The following is an 11803-nucleotide window of genomic DNA, read 5'->3' on the forward strand; positions in this document are numbered from 1 at the left end:
TTGTGACTGTTATTTCTTTATTTCTATTGTACACTTACATGTACCAAACTTATCTGATTTGATCAGATATACTCGGGGTAAATGGAAAAATTGTGAATTACATTTATGAATATATTATGCTGAATTTAGCTGAATATAATACAGCTAAAAACAACTAAAAATTAAGTTTATTATTATTATTATTGTAATTATCACTCTTCTACACTTCAGCTACAACCTTCAAGGAACTAATTACAGCACATTTATGTAATCTTCGTTTGAGACAAACACCTTGTCTTAAAGGCATGTCTGTGGTCCTGCTCTATAATTTTGATGTAAACTGCACATTGCTCACTTGCTTCATTACCTGAGCTTTCTGGCTGACTTCAAATGCACACCTTGCCTTTAACAGCTGGTGTGTGTGTATGTGTATGTGTGATTTCATGAACTTAACAGCTGGAAGCTTTTGAGGTGCTAAACTTAGTGATCTGGAGGATCTTCTAGAAATATCCCGTTTTCTCACTCTTGCCTAATGCTATACATTCATTTATTCTGTACCTGAAAGACCCTTGGAAGTGATGGATACTTTGAAAATCTGGTATTTAACATGCATAACAGGACACTGGATTTACAGTATATTTCATGCAAATCTGTCATTACAGGAAATGGTACATTGCATAGATCAATGTAAGTAATGGCTGTATCATTATTTGTACCTTTGCAGTGAAGGAAAACCAGAGAAAATTGAATCCATATAATGTAAATAAAAGTTAAAAGCCCTCAACACATGGTATTTGTGTCTGAAACTTCACGAAGTCACAAGAGAGAAGCTCATGGTACACATAAACCATGAAGCTCAGAATGCCAGATGTATGAGGAGGCATTTGGTTGCAAGAATGTGCAGGTACTAACTTGTTTTCTCTGTGTATTTTGCCCATATTCCAAATCACACAGACAAAGCACATTTAAAAATAAAGGTGCCAAAAAGATGTATTTGAAGCAATGCCACAGTAGAACCACCCAATTTGTAAATGTGATTCTTTTTATTTTAAATTTGTGACAATTATTACTGAAGCCGACAACTGTAATTGAGTCTATTCACTGTGATTTAGGTGATTAAGCACTAACTGTAATAAGCCTGAATTTCACCATATTGCTTTAATTTGCCCGTGCCTATTTATAGTTTCAGGCCACAAATGAATGCAAGAGTTCCTTATTAGACGGCAAACAACCAAAAGTTCTCACTTGTTTCATTACTGTGAATATATATGTGAAAGAATTGTACAAACATATAAAACCCTGGTGTCTAAGAGCATTTTCTAGATTTTTTTTCATAAATTCACCATTTGATGTATTAATGTCCAGAATACTCTCAAAACATACCTTTACTCTCAAGTGTCCATTGGACAGTTTAACACATAAAGTAGACTGACATACAATTATACGTATACCTCGAATACACCAACTGCAAACAGGTATCTTACGTTTCTAAGCATTTCAGAGTCTCATATGACCTTGTGAATCAACTGCTGGAATCAAATGCAGATTATTTAATTTTGAATTGTATTTCTGTGTTGTAGTATTGCAAAGATGTTATAAACATATGCAGTCTAAATACTGAATGAGTCATGTATATTAATACAACCTTCATACTTGAGAACTTCAGCTCTTTAAAACACCAACAACTCAATCAAACCGCTTGGTACAACCTCTAAGAAGATCCATTCAACACATTGTTTTTTTCCTTTTATGGCTGAACTTATGAGACATTCATCACAGGATCTCCAGCCTCTCAAAGGCATCTGAAGCTAAAGATTAGCCCCATGACATGCCTTAAAAAGTATGGCCAAACGGCTGATAGAAATGCAAAGGGGTATGTGCCGCCACCGGAGTGCTTACTAACTCTAGTCTGACTCTGCGGAAGGAAGGGAAAGTAGCAACAAGTGAGTACTTCTTTCTTTATGAGAGGCTAATTAGAAGTGACCACTCACTGTTGAAGGTGCTGGAAGTGAGGAGAGAGCTTCAGGTGATTTGTGTGTCAAGGACCAGTAACAGAAGATAGAGCCATGGTGACAGGGTGGCATTCAGCTAACACCGCAGTAATGACTAGAGCACTATAATCTTCCATTTCTACATCTCTGAACAGACAGAGTGTTTACACTGCCAAAATAACTCTGTGGAAAGTCTTGGATATGCAAATTCGGGTGTTCTACTGAGGCGCAATTTCTGCTATATGAGAAACACCTTGATTTTAAAAGAAGTACCAATTATTCTGTTTTGGTTTATCATAAGAGCATGAGCTTCCTTAAATTGAGCTTGATTTAAGGAAGAACAGCATATTCAGGCTTTTGTATATCTGGAATCATCAATTACTTGGTGTCTATAGGGAGCTGCAGGTCTTAAGAGTGAGTGTTGTGTCATTCTAACACACACACACAAGACCACAGTACCTGGAGCAAACCTATGCAGACAACACACTAAAGCCCTACTGATGGTGACTCTGTGTGGGGATTGAACCCAAGACCCAGAGATCCTGGAACTGTGTCATAGCTATTAACTATTAGTTATCAGCTGATGTTATCTCAGATATTTCTTGTATGAAAAGTGTTTGAATTGAAACATCAGTAGAAATGAAATTAGTACAGTATTCCACTCTGGGTGGCACAGTGGTCCTGCTGATAGTTTGCTGTGACACAGCTCCAGGATCTCCGAGTCTTGGGTTCAGTCCCCACAGAGTCACCATCTGTAGGTTTGTTGTCTGCATAGGTTTGCTGTGGTCTTGTGTGTGTGTGTTAGGATGACACAACACTCACTCTTAAGACCTTCAGCTCTCTATAAACACCAAGAAATTGATGAAGTGACTGATCCATAGCCTTGGCTTATGCCTGAATGCCTTGTTGCTTTGATGTTGCTTGGATAATGATTGGAGAATTTTCAGACTTGCAAAGGCATAAGAGGCTGAAGTATGTAACTAGGAACAAGCTCAGAAAGTGCTGTCTTGTGCCCAGTGCATGCAGGTAGGCTCAGGATGAAGGGGTTACAGAAATGAAGAGAATCATTGTATTATTGTTCACTAGATAGAGGGAAAAAAAATCTAACCATCGCCCTAACGAACAAATCACCCATGGGTTTAAACCCCAGAGTTGAACTGTGGTGGAGCTGTGTTTTCTGAAGTGATGGATTTCCATGTATATTTCTTTATGTCTATTATCCACATGAGAGAACCAGTGGTGTGTAATGGCTTGGCACTAAGATAATGAATGTATTAACTCTATGATGTAAAGAATAATCTGTTGTGGTGATAGGATATCTCCTCCTTTTAAATAAATCTAAACCTTCAACAAAACAAAAGCCTTTTAAAGAACCAGCACAAATCTCCTATTTGGCACAGTTCTGATGCACTTCCAAAGGGTGTTGGCCAGTCCAGAGGGATACAAACTTAGAATAAACTTTATAATAAAAGTGATCTATTTTATTATTTCGAAATACCTTACGACATAATAACTCTCCTTGTTTATTGATCTCTTTTCAATTCAGAAATTCTTCTTGTGATTCATATGTTATCAGTTTCTGTGTGTGGCCAATACACCATGTACTCATTTAAAACCTTTCCATACCGGTTTAGGTGAATATCCATATGTAGACTATGTGTGCACATGTTTTTTTTTTTTTTTGGCAAAGCCCAATTCCAAGCATCAGCTATAGCTGAGGGTTATACATTCCCCCAGCACTGGGCCGTGGAACATAGAAACTAGTTTCAGGCGATGGAACTCTACTTCATACATTTGGGATGAGTTGATGTGGTGTTTATGATCCAAAACTAATCATCCAACATTAGTACAGCAAACTTCAATCATCTAGCCCTTTAAAGCCTGACACATGAAATAGCAATACATTCATTCATTCATTCATTATCTGTGACTGCTTATCCAGTTCAGGGTCGCGGTAGGTCCAGAGCCTACCTGGAATAGCTGGGTGCAAGGCAGGAATAGGTTGGATGAGCAAGTGTCCATAAGCACTGTTCATGCAGTCTTTCCAGTCAAATCATAATGTTGTTTAGAAGTTTCGTAGTTGGGATATGACTGCATTAATATTCATTAGGTTTAAGGTAGATGACCTGAGCTTCTGATGTAAGATCTGAAAGACAAGGTTGTCTTTGTTTAACATGTTTCTTCTATTGACTGCAGGGGCTCTATGGCAGTAAATGATTATGATCCTGAACATCTACAGACTTCCTGAGTGCAGACAGGTGCAAGCATAAGTTGCTTCATGGAAAAGGAATCAAGCATATTGTTTATGGAAAGAGAAATCCTCCAGCACAAAACATATTTGAAATCTGTTAAGTTGGCTGCTTCTTATTTCATGTTCCCAGCGCTGCTCCCAGCTCTCAAAGATGAAACACTTTCATTTCAAGACATCATCCAAAGACCTGCAGGAACTTTGTTTTTTGTGTTTTCCTTTTGTATATTTATCTAGCTTTTCTAATAGATGTGGGTTGCCAGATGTTCACAAAACTGGACTTTAACACCATTGTTGTACCAATAAAGGCACATTTACACTGTTTGTAACTTTAGTGAATGATAATGTACCTCTACCCTACCTTTTTTAACGAAAGCAAAAGAACGAATGATGTAACATTCATTGTTATACAATAAGAATTAATGATTGACTTTTGTCTGTTCAATATTCAAAATTACTTTTGTCTATCAATGGGGGCAAGGTGGGAAACCAAACAGGAGGTGGCGCCATTCCTTTGCAGGGCAAGACACACTCACACGTTCAAGTAATATATAGATCAATGATAATACAAAATACAATGTACATGCTGTAAATAGTTGTTATACTGTAATGTGTAGGCAATAATGTTAAAAAAAATTATGTCTGTACACATTTTGCACTTTTAGCATGGATTCAGCGTAGTGCTAATGATGTGGTAAATTCAAGTTTTGCTCTGGGAATTTTCTAAAATATTTTTTAATTTTTGTCATTGCTTTGACATTTAATGTCTTTGTACTTTTAATAATGGTTTATTTTCTCAAAATCCTGACTAACAATATTGAGATTGTGTCCTTTTTTTTACTTGTGCCAATTTATAAGACATAAACTTGTCAGTCTGTTGACCAGAGGGGTATAAATCCCACCACCATTGGGCTGCAGGTCAGCTGGGGTCAGCGTTCAGTAAATCAGGGGAACAAGAGTCTTAAAACTGTAGCACCGCTATAGTTTCTCTGTGGGAACGAGGGCACTCTTCTTTGTGAAGGGCTAGTTTCAGTTTCCCTGCATATGGACATCCCTCTTTAGGTGAGACCACTGTGCTGACCTCTGTAAGGAAAACCCAATGCAGATGTTTTTGTATTACTTTTTAAGTTGTGTTTCTCTTGAACACGTTGCGTCAGCTGTTTAAATCTATGTGTGCTTTGTCTCCTGGGATCCAGTAATGGTTGATTGGCTCCAGGCAGCTGGAGTCAGTATGAGAGGACTCACAAATCTGAACCTGGCTCCAGTTCAATATTTCCTGCTGGTACAAAATAATACCGCTGAAGTGGATTGCCTTAAATAGCCTTTAATTGTTGGAAATGGTTCTGTAATTTGTTTATGCTGCCGTGTATAAGGAGCTAATCCTTAATATTATAGTATAATATTTTTTATATACTGTACAGGAACATCTGGCTGCGACAGTGGTCCGTCCTCAGCAGAAGGTCATAATAACTTTCCTTAATTTCATACATAGTTGAAATATTTGTGTTAAAATAAGAGTCCAAATTATGGTGTTAAGAATACATCCATGCCAATTTTATCTCGTATGTATTTTATCTTGTAATTGTATCTCTTTATGCTCGTATGAGTGGATCAGAAACAGCAGTGCTGTTGGAGTTTTTAAACACTGTGTCCCATCACTGCCCACTCTGTTAGACACAACTACTCTGATGGTCCACCTGGTAGATGTAAAGTTGTTGCACATCACCACCACATCGGTGTCACTGCAGCACTGAGAATGATCCACTAGCCAAAAAATACCTACATTTTAATAGAATATTTAAAAGTGAGTACAGACGCAATGGTACAGATTTAATGGGTACTGATGTGTTTTTGCATACATAGTCATTGGAGCTAAAAGAACAGACAGTGAGTGCAGGAGGCCATGTTAATACTTTGGCTAAGCACCGTATGTATGAATTCACACTGAGACCAGATTGCTTTGAGAAACAGTGGTGTCCTAAAGTACCCATGTAGACAGCCTTCAATATTAAACCTGGTTATTTAACCCATGATTGGTTTTAGGCTGCTCCACCCACTCCTGGCTCTCTGTCAAGCCTTCAGTCATTTCATCAAGAGGACAAAGAGGGAAGTGTACTGGGCTGTTTCTGTAAATTCCCCAGCACCAGGGTATTCATTACCACAGTGACATCAAAAGATAAATACTAGCACACACTAATGAAACACATTTGCTGTAAAATGTGCAGCTGTGTGAAAGTACACTGTAGTTGATTAGGCTACATTACATAGCATGACTTTTCCCACCAGCCCTAACAGCAGGGGGAAATATCATGAACAGGGAGGACTGCTTTTTAATTGTTAAAAAAATATATCTCAGCTAAACAAACCATGGCGTATGAACAGCTGATTTGTTCAATTACCAGGATTTGAGTATGTCCTCAAGACTAGTTCAACCTTCCATAAACTATGTGCACCACTGATGTGATTTGTGCATAAATATGCATCCAAAAATTTCTCTGAATCAGTTTTGTTAATAGAGAGCCTGTTCCCCAAGGATGTCACTTCAGAGTTAGGACCTCTCTATAAGGGTTTGATGGCGTTCAGCTACATTCACATTAGTGAGATCAGGTGTTGGATTCATTTTTGAACACAACAGCCATTTCATTCATTCATTGTCTGTAACCGCTTAACCCAGGGGTGTCAAACCAGATCCATGGAGGGCCGTGTGGGTGCAGGTTTTCTTTCCAACCACGCAGAAGCCACACCTCATTCCACCTGTTTTTAATCATTGGATCTAATCAATATATCTTGACTTTCAGTAGTGTGGGGCTTTTGTGTGGTTGAAAAGAACACCTGCACCCACACGGCCCTCCGTGGATTTGGTTTGACACCCCTGGCTTAACTGCTAAATTCAGGGCCGCAGTGGGTCCGGAGCCTACCCGGAATCACTGGGTGTAGGGCAGGAACACACCCTGGAGGGGGTGCCAGTCCTTCACAGGGCGACATACACTCACACCTATGGACACTTCTGAGTCGCCGATTCACATACCAATGCATGTTCACCCGGAGCAGGACTCTAACCCACAACCTCCAGGTCCCTGAAGCTGTGTGACTGCGACACTACCTGCTGCACCACCGTGACACCCTACTGCCATTTCAGCTCCTTCTAAAAATATTGGTTGGAGCACCATTACTCCAGTGAATGCACTTCCACGCTTGACTTTGAACATGGCGACTCTAATCTCATGTGCAGCCTCTCCAGAATGTCTCCTTGTTTTCTTGTATACTTTTCTATAGGGATTATACAAGCTTTGTGTGCACAGATGAACATAGTTGACTATCTGTGCGCAAAAGGGGTGCACCTTAAACTAGCTGGATAGTAATTATAAACTATGTCCATAAAATATTCTGTATACAGTGTACTGTGGCTGTTTCTGACTTGTGTTCTCACATAGCTCCCTGACCTACACTAGAAGATCACAATCATGAGCACATTAGCTTGTCCTGCAGCAGGAGGCAGGATTTGATTGGGCATGGGCAATCACCATGTGAGACTGGCCAAGCGCTTTAGAGGCCTGAAACCAAGCACTTTAGAGGCCTGATCCCCCCCCGATTCAAAATAACATTTGAACTGGCCTGGATATAGACTACACCTAATCTCATCTCATCTCCTGTCTGGTATCTAACTCATCCTGATTGGGGTCACGGTGGGTCAGGTGCCCATTCAGAATATTTGAGCTCAAGGCAAAAAAAGTATATACCCTGTATATGGCACCAGTTCATTCAGAGCATCACACCAGAGCATCACACCCATCGCTAACCTAATCAACATGCCATTTTGGATGATGGGAAAAAACTGGAGCCCCCTGTATGGCAGCAAAGTTCCCTGTTTTGCCATCATTCCTCCATTTTTCCTGCATTTTCTTTGCCTTTGAGAATCTCCTTCTGTCTGCTGTGCAGTCCAAGACTAGACTCAATACCTGTCTGTGGCCTTAACCGAAGGAACATGTAGATCAAAATGCAACTACTATAGCTGAAGGCTTCTGTTCTGTCACTGCTTTAGCAAACAAGCTAAAACATCACAAAGGGGCCTATATGAATCCAGAATGTATGGCTCTAGTCTTCATAGCCTTTATTATTACATTAAGTCTAATTGGCTTTGGGCAGATCTTTGATGAGTGTTTTGTGGTAAAAGTCCCATCGTGTGTATGTAAATTTGCTTGAAATAGAGCCTCTTTGAGTTAAGTGATACCAAATGTTTCAAGAGCAACAATGAAGCACTGTTTTAGTGAGCCGCTCCTCCCACACCCACACACACACACACACACACACACACACACACACCACCACCACTACTTTCTCCCCAAAAACCCTTCATCTTGTAGCTGAATAATGGGCATAAGATAGCCAGCTGAGGAAGCTTCCACAAAGTGAATGCAGTCACTCAGATATTATTCCTTCATGCTCTGGTGATGTCTATAATCTTTAACATCCATGTATTCTCCAGCCTGGTAGAAACTAATCTCAATGGACTCCAACACCGTACATAGGTGTGCCTATCTTTTTATATAATGCTGTGAATCAAGTGTGGGGAATCAGTCACACCGCTGTGTGAAGAGCTTTGAGTGTTTGCTCTGCTCTGAGCTACTCACCCGCTGCTGAGAGTCACTGAGAATAAAGAATAAGGCAAACGTATCAATGAGCTCTAGGATAAATAAACATGTCGAGGGTGGATGTATCATAGTGTGATGTCCTCATGGATTTGGAGTGCTGTGCACTTAATGCTGTTTGACAGACATAGAAACTCACCAAAGTCCCTCAGTGACAATAAGCAGCCACAGCATTGTAATTGACATCTGGTTGTCTTCTGTCCAAATAAAGACCACAGTGAAAGTTACTCCGTAAGTTTGGATGGTTCCCAAAGACAAACATATTAAAATGCCCAGACATGTGACGGCACCCACTGCATCTTTTCAAACGTCTTCCCACACAATGCAGTGGGACAGCTCAGCACACTTGGATGACTAATTGTAGGAACACTAAATGTCCAGTTCTATTATGTTAGCTAACAATTTTATTGTTAGCTAACAATAAAAATGTTTGTTAAAATGACACTGAGTGATGAGGGACATTTTGGACTTCATCTGGTCATTTAAACACTGCACAAAGAGGTGAGATTTCAGACTGTGTTTGAAGACAGTGAGGAACTCTATGGCACAGAGAAGAGTTTTGATGCTACTCTACCTTGCGATTTGAAGACATGCCATCCAGTAACGAGGGGCTGCTCAATTCTTGACTTTGCAGACAAGCGTCAAGGTTTTAAAACTAATGTGAGCAGTTACTGGAAGCTAGTGATGGGAACGCAGTAACTAGTAACATGAGTGAACTTTGGAAGATTGAAGACCACCCGTGCTGCTATGTTCTAGATCAGCTGAAGGGGCCTGACAGCCTGTAGAGGAAGATGGTTTTACTTACCATATCAGTGCTGTCTTTCCGCATCTTCCCTTGAACTCATGCTTCTGTTTCCTATTTTGGTTAATCACCAAGCTCTTTCTGATAGTATACAAAGAGACAGTGTTTTCTTTCCCTATTTGGCTGTCTCTTTTCATGCTATGCATGTGCATCAGGCAGCATTTAAAAATTGGATGATTGGTGTTTGTGCAGCAATGGGTGCAATGAGGGTTTAAAGACACCATGTCCCAATACTGGTTTAAGAGAATTACGTTATTCCTGTGATTTGACCAAAGATCCAGAATCACATGCCTAAAAACGACAGGTTAACCTCAGTGTCTGATATTTGGGAAAGATTTTCCTCAAAACTTCAACTGCTATGAACAAGGTGCTCATATCTGTAAGTAAAGGCTGTGCAAACGGTGCTCCCTGGTATGCATCAGGCCACAATACACCTCCAACCAAAACAGTTAACTACATTAATTTCCTTATTTCAATCAACTAAATTCATTCATCTTCCATGAACGCTCTGTCATGTTCAGGGTCGTGGTGGGCCTAAAGCCTACTCAGCATTGTGGCACTCAGCACTCAGCATTGTGGGAGATCACACACACTCCTCAACCTACTGCCGCCTGGAAAAAGGTATCGAAGCATTCAAGCCCTCACATCCAGACTCAGACTCAGTAACAGCTTCTTCCCACATGCTATCAGACTCCTGAACACCTAGAGACTGAGACTGGACTGAAGGAGCACACACACACACACACACACTTCTTCACGCAAACACTGGTCTGTTGGACTGAAAATGAATGTACTGTTTACACATATCCTGTTTACATCATGGTTACATCCAGTTACCGTTTACAGCACAAAATACACTTTAAATCACAGTGTCTCTCTCCCTCACCCCCTCCGTACTTATGGTTTTGTATTGTCTTGTATTGCATTGTATTGTATTGTACTGTATGGACATTGTTTTGTATTTTCTTAGCCATATCTTTTGCACTTTAATGTGTATGCACTGTTTTATGTTTCACTTGCTTTGTACTAGTTGCACTTTAATGTTGTGTTTTGTTTTATGTAGCACCTTGGTCCTGGAGGAACGCTATTTTGTTTCACTGTGTACTGTAAACACTGTATACTGCTGAAATGACAATAAACTACTTGAACTTGAACTACACAGAATCACTGGCTGCATGGCACAAATACACCCTGCTGCCACTCCATCACAGGAGTCACACACTCACACACTCACCCACTCACACCTGTGGACACCAGCTATATAAGACAATAGCTATATAAAATATTCAGTGTTCAATGTTTTCAATGTTATCAATATTTATGTTAGTTCTGAACAGTTTTATAAGAATTTGATGTCTCCTGTCATGTCTTTTAGCAAAACTGTACATGCACATATCAAACAATATGCTTGTTTTAAGTCCAGAAAAGTCCATATGTAAAAGTCATTCATTTAAACTCTAAAACATTTTCATAAAGGTAGCTGAAAATTGTACAGATGCATAATGTTTAATCAATTAATTAGGATCAATATGAAAAACTTATATTTGTCTCTTTATGGCATATTTTAATGTGATTAATGTACTTATTATTGGCCTATTATGTTTGTGTCACATAATTAACATTTAAAATGTTCACTTTGTCCATACTAGTAGTTAATTCTGGCCCTTTATGTGGTAAACATAGGTTTACTGAGCTGTGTTTAATGTAGGGCAGCAAATCTATTAAATAAGCATGGCTATATTTACTATCTTAGTTATCAGCCAAACTGCTTTATTTGGAATGAAAGCCATTTCATCACTGCCATTACTGAATATTTAGGTGAAGGATGTGCTTGACTGCACTGTTGCACTGTTGGGCTGAAAGCAGTGGACTCCTGTCTTTGTTATATAACTGCAACTTCATCTGCAGGGATCTTGTTTTAACCTGTGTAACTTCCTCCATTCCGTATCCAAAGTCCAAGTGACCCAGAAATCTCTGCTCACTTGAGTCAACTTGTAACTCTGGGCGTTGGTCTACGTATATCCCATCTGAACATGTCGCGCTGAAACAAGGGCCCATTTATCCCCTCAAACTTTGTTTATGGAATCGTGAAACCATTACCTGTTCCTCATCTGATTGTGGGCTCTTGCCTGTA

Source organism: Hoplias malabaricus, chromosome X2, assembly GCF_029633855.1.
Source record: "Hoplias malabaricus isolate fHopMal1 chromosome X2, fHopMal1.hap1, whole genome shotgun sequence".
Classification (NCBI taxonomy): domain Eukaryota; kingdom Metazoa; phylum Chordata; class Actinopteri; order Characiformes; family Erythrinidae; genus Hoplias; species Hoplias malabaricus.